Source organism: Mus caroli, chromosome 2 (assembly GCF_900094665.2).
Source record: "Mus caroli chromosome 2, CAROLI_EIJ_v1.1, whole genome shotgun sequence".
NCBI classification, from domain to species: Eukaryota; Metazoa; Chordata; class Mammalia; order Rodentia; family Muridae; genus Mus; species Mus caroli.
This window is the reverse complement of record NC_034571.1, coordinates 22,041,291-22,046,943: the sequence shown is the minus strand read 5'-3', so window position 1 is coordinate 22,046,943 and position 5,653 is coordinate 22,041,291. Positions and strand designations below refer to the sequence as shown.

The following is a 5,653-nucleotide window of genomic DNA, read 5'->3' as shown; positions in this document are numbered from 1 at the left end:
GCGAAGAGAGGCCCTTAGGTCTTGCAAACTTTATATGCCTCAGTACAGGGGAACGCCAGGGCTAAGAAGTGGAAGTGGGTAGGTAGGGGAGCAGGGTTGAGGGAGGGTATAGGAGACCTTCGGGATAGCATTTGAAATGTAAATGAAGAAAATATCTAATAAAAAAATGAAAAAAAAAAGAGTACTTATTGCTCTTCCAGAGGACCAGAGTTAGTTCTCAGCACCTACATCAGATGGCTCAGAACTTCCTGCAACTCCAGCTTTAGGGTCTGACATCCTTTTCTGGCCCTGGAGGACACCTTCATTCTCATACTATCACAGTGATTCATAGACAGACACATGAATAATTATCTAAAAAGATAAGGAAACAAGATTGTCTGAATGGGGTGATTATAAGGAGCTGGAGTCCTCAGCTCTGACCTTGGTGTGAGTAGGCAGACAAGAACCTTCTGGAGGGAGAACAGACAGATGCTAGGGCACTGGGCGCTGGGGACAGCCATCCGCTGACCTCTGAAAGAGAAAGAGCATCCGTGTTGGAAATGCTGAGACCAGCCTGGGTTCTGCCTGACAGCTCCACCTGATGCCTGTGCCAAATCTGCTCTGAGTCCAGCCAAGGACCCCAAGAGCAGGACACCAGGGTAGTCTCCAGAATTCACCTCCCCGGGGTCTCCACTTGTCCCAGGGTTTGAGAATGTCACCTGAAACCTGGTTCTCCAGTCAAGTTCTCATTCCAGTTTGTTTCCAACAAATTTGTCCAGAGATTCTGAGAGTCAGGAATGCCTGGTACTAACAGGACTGGCTGGGATGCCCCATTCCTGCACGCCCCTGCACCAGCCTGCATGCCCCTGCACCAGCCTACTGCAATTGCAGTATGTTGCAGTCTCCACTACCAGCAGCCACAGAGCTCAGCTCCTTAGTGCACTGACTCCGTAGCCTACTCCACCCCAACCCATTCCTGTTTAGCAGCTGCCAGGAAGCCTCAGGCTCCGCCCCAGAGACTCTCGAGCCCTAGGGTGACCAGCACTTCAGGCCTCACTGGATGCTCCTCAAATAGCACTGCTTGCTATGAAGATGGCTGCTTGAGGCCAATTCCCTTAAGCAGCCAGTGGCTGGTTAGTTTGCCAGAGAGGAAGTCTTTCCCAGGGAAAGCACGGGTATTACAGAGGACCCCACCCTTGCCGTCCCGTGCTGAAAGTGGGCAGGGATCTTTCCGTGCAGCCAATGAAGCAGAATGCCTGTCTGGTGTCTGGTGTCCAGATGCTTGAAAAGTTAGTCACAGAGGTCAACACATCCCAAGGGACTTGTTGGAAGCGTGAATGCCCACAGATTGATTATGAGGATGTTCACTGTGGCATTATTTATAATTACAAAAACCTGGCACCGGCTCGCTTGTTTCACTACCAAAGAAGGATGGGAGTGAGAGGGTGGGGCGTGCTGAATATGATAGCTGTTGATTTGTAAAGGGGTTCACAGACACGAGAAATGTTCATTCTACCTGGCCAGGTGGGAAACACAGCAGAATGCAGACTCAGGTCCTCGCCATCTTCCCTATTCTGCGAAATAAAAAGAATAAAGTGTTCACACCCAGGCCTGGGCTGAGGCTTCATTCGCTCCAGGGCCCCAGGGTGACTGGAGGAACAAGAGCAATGGGTCCCTTCTGAGGGATCCAAATACCTCACACTAAAATGTAGGGGAGGGGACAAGGTGGAACCGTCCCCTCCCCTAGGCTCACTGGGGGTACCATCCCCAGTATGGCAAAGAAAGAAAAAGAAAAGAGAGAGAGAGAGAGAGAGAGAGAGAAAGAAAGAAAGAGAGAAAGAAAGAAAGCAATTAGATATATATATCATGCTGTTCTCCATGGTCCCAATGGCCACAGGGCTACTGCCTCAGTTTGGGGCCCTGCCTGGCCCCACTTAGGGTGCGTTCACAGGAATTCATCTTTGCCTAGCCTCCACATCACTCTGGGACTGATGAAAACAAACATTTCCCCCTCTCTCTTTCAGCGTCTCTACCTCTGCATCTTTCTGTATCTTCCTTTCTTTATCTCTGTGTGTCTCTCTCTCCTCCCTAACTCACACACTTGCTTCTGATTAATTCAGTTCATTATATTTTACAAAAAGCAACACGAGGCCTGTATGACATCGGCCATGTTTGTGGAATATACACACTGTACAGGTCTGGACTGCTCTTGCAGTCTGCTTGGATTCAGAGACCTCTTAGATGTGGTCATAGTCTGCAGCACCAGATGGTTAGAGTTCAGTATGGACACGGTATGCCTCTGTGTTGGCTCTGTTCCCACAGTGTACATGCCAAATCCTCTCCTCAGGCCCGGTTGCAGGGCACAGCACAGTGTCCATCTCTGCCCAGCCCACAGAAGACACAAGCTGTACTTGGGAAATGAAACTTCTCCAAGTACACTTCAGTTCTCAAGTGAGGGATGAGTGATGGGGGTGGGGGTGGGGGGGCTTCCAGTGAGGCCCTACAGGAGAAGGTCAGGAGCTCAGAGTCAAGCGAGAGGACAGGGGTCAGAATGGAGGACACCCACTCTTCACTTCTCTGACTCCAGACAGAGGAGATGATCATTCCCCAGGCTAGGTCTGCCTTCTTCATAGGAGGTACAAGTAGGAGCAGCCTCCCAAGGAGGTCCTGGGTTCCACCCCCAGTATGACAAATAAATAAACAGAGCAATTAGATATATCATGCTGTTCTCCATGGTCCCCATGGCCGCAGGGCTACTGCCTCAGTTTGGGGCCCTGCCTGGCCCCTTAAGGTGTGTTCACAGGAATTCATCTTTGCCTAGCCTCCACATCACTCTGGGGCTGATTAAATTAGCGAATGCAATCACAATCTGAAGCAAGTTAATTGAGAGAATTTATTTGGGCCTGACAGTTTTATGCATGGTTGATTAAGTATTATAAGGTTTGTTTTTGATTTTGCATAATTTAACTTTAAATCCTGCACTGGGGGGCCTATCAACCATTAACGACCAAAATAAACCTCTTTTAAGATGCATCCATTTATGATTTATTTCTGAGTGCAGTATCTTCCAGATTTTTTTTTTTTTGGTGCTGTTGCCAAAGTGACAAATATGTTTAAAGTGACATTTTGAGCCATCCCCTTTGCCCTATAAATCTTCCGGACTGGATACAAGTCATTAAAAGTTTTGAAAAAAGTACAAGTTAGTATTTATATTGGAACACGTGACATATAACTGCCTGTGTTTGTCTTTTGCATACCATAAACTATATCTTAATGCGAGCCGAGCAGGTCACCCTCGCTCCAGAGCAAAGATAAGAATGGCCACAAATCCTTACTGCTGTTGACAGGAAACCAGTGGTCCAGGTAAGTTTCCAGTGAAATTAGCACAAGACTAGAACCCGAGGAAGACTAAGCTTGAACCCAGCTTCTCTGACCTTGTTGAGGTGGAGGGCTAGGTAGGGCATGCTGACTAAGGGCCTCTGGCCTTGAGGCAAACATGGTGCCTCTGTCTTCCTGTGCTGGGGTCTTCCTACCTGCACAGCCCAAGGAGCATCTCCCCCCTTGTCTTTTGGCAATGTTTACTGAGTATTTATTCTGCCTTAGGCCTTGACTACGGGTTTCTCTGCCATTAAATTATTAAGTTACTGCAAGGGCCGCCAACTCAGACTCAGGAAAGTGAAACACTGCACCTGTGAGAGGGCGGGGGACACTTCAGACCAGTGTGGCCCTGTAATCATGGTCCTAGTGGTTTCTTGTGCCTCTCACAAAGCCTCCAGAGGCATGGGACCTGGGTGGGTTAATGCATCTCAAGGCCCCTGGGCCTATCACCGTCCAGCCTCTGTTTTGAATGTCCCTTCACAAGGCATGCATGTAAAAGGGGGCGTGGTACAAAGCAAACACCCACAGGGGTGGGTCCTCCTGCATTTTGGAGTCAAGCCCCTCTCCTTGTCAGTAAAATGGAGGCTAAGCTGTTATCCTTGAAGTAGTTTATAAAGATTAATGTGGGGCTGGCGAGATGGCTCAGTGGTTAAGAGTGCTGACTGCTCTTCCGAAGGTCCTGAGTTCAAGTCCCAGCAACCACATGGTGGCTCACAACCATCCGTAACGAAATCCGATGCCCTCTTCTGGAGTATCTGAGGACAGCTACAGTGTACTTACATATAATAAATAAATAAATCAAAAAAAAAATTAAAAAAATATTAATGTGGCCTATTTCCTCACTCAAATCACAGAAGAGAGAAGCTCAAAGTGAGAAAGACACTTGTTTCAAAGGACGACTGCATCTGCTCTCAAATGGTGCGGACAGCAAGAGGGCCACTGGGTTCCTGACACAGGTCCCCAGCTCTGAATGCTGTTAGTGAATGCTGTTAGAATGGCACCAAACAGCCACAGACAGGAGCGAGTTCGTCCCGTGCATGTTTACACCAGAGCGGAGCAGGAAGCAGAGGCAGCCCAGAAGCCTCTCACTTAAGACTCTGGGTAGGCAGAAGCAATAAAACTCACAGGATGACTAAGGTACAGGGCAGTGGCTCAGGCAGTGTGGGAGGACTTTGAATGATGAGGGACAGAGGGTGTTGGGACCACATGCCCTCCCTTAACCCGGGGAAACAAGGGTGGCCCAGTGTGTCTTGTGGACTGTATTGGCCTGTGTGGCCTATAAGCTCAGGATGATCCTTGCCTGAGGTCAGTGACATCACACAGAAAGTGGTGGACGTCACTGAAATACAAATAGCCTAGTATGCTTAATCCTGGCTGAACCCTTAGCACCACCAAAATAAAAAATAAATTAAAAAAAAAAAAGAGGAGGAGGGGTGGGGAACGGACTAATTTCACCTAGAGAGAGCCAGTTTACCCAACAGGTATCCATTGCCTCCCATCCCAGCCTTCACGGCATCCCTCCTGTGTGTGCACACATGCATGTTTGTCTGTATCATGATCTCCAGTCATCCTGGATTAGGACCTATCACCATAGAGACTCCACTTTACAGTACTGACCTCTTTCAAGGCCTCCGTCTCCGAATAGTTACATGCTGACACCCTTAGGGTTAGGATGTCAACATACAGATGTGCAGAACATAATTCAACTCAAGGGTATTCTCTCCCTCTCGGTTCTACAAGCCAGGAACTTCTGCAGGTTGCAGAAAGGATGCCTTGAGCTGTCTGCTGGTGAAGGGACTTGCAGTGCTTCTAGGTTGGCAGTGTTTCTGGGTCATCATCTCACTACAGACAGCAAGCTGGCATTGGCTGCTGGCCAGAGGCCTTCAGTTTCTCCCTACAGGGCTCAAGGTGGCAACTGTCAGCTGTTATGCCATCCCTCCAGTTCCTGGGAGAAATCCGTGAGGGCAGGGAGGGTACCACAATGAGCTCTGTGACCTGGCCTCCTAAGTCACTCAGTGAGCTCTGGGCAATATGAAGTGTTGTCCTCACGGAAGGGACCATACAGGGCTACCTGAATGCTGCCTCTGGAGCAGCAGGAAGAGCTGTGCCTTGCTGTGGGCCAGGCCATCTTCTGCCAGCTTAGCTGGACCAGCAAAGCTAGGTCCACAACTTTCTGAGGGCCTACGTACTGCTTCCTCACTTTACAGACAAGGGGATTGAGACCCGGGGAGGCTGGGCCTTTACTCCTAGCTGGAACTGGTGGCTGGGACACAGAGCAGGCACCCTACCCAGCGCC

The 5,653-nt window shown here is 49.3% G+C and overlaps 1 long non-coding RNA gene across 1 annotated transcript; it reads right to left on the bottom strand.

Moving 5' to 3' along the window:
- Nucleotides 1-396: 396 nt before the first annotated feature.
- LOC110308701 lies at nt 397-5,119 on the bottom strand. The gene is made up of 3 exons (XR_002379602.2): nt 4,975-5,119; nt 1,496-1,553; nt 397-510 (listed from the first exon to the last, which is right to left on the bottom strand). It is a non-coding gene; the product is annotated as an uncharacterized LOC110308701 (long non-coding RNA).
- Nucleotides 5,120-5,653: the final 534 nt, after the last annotated feature.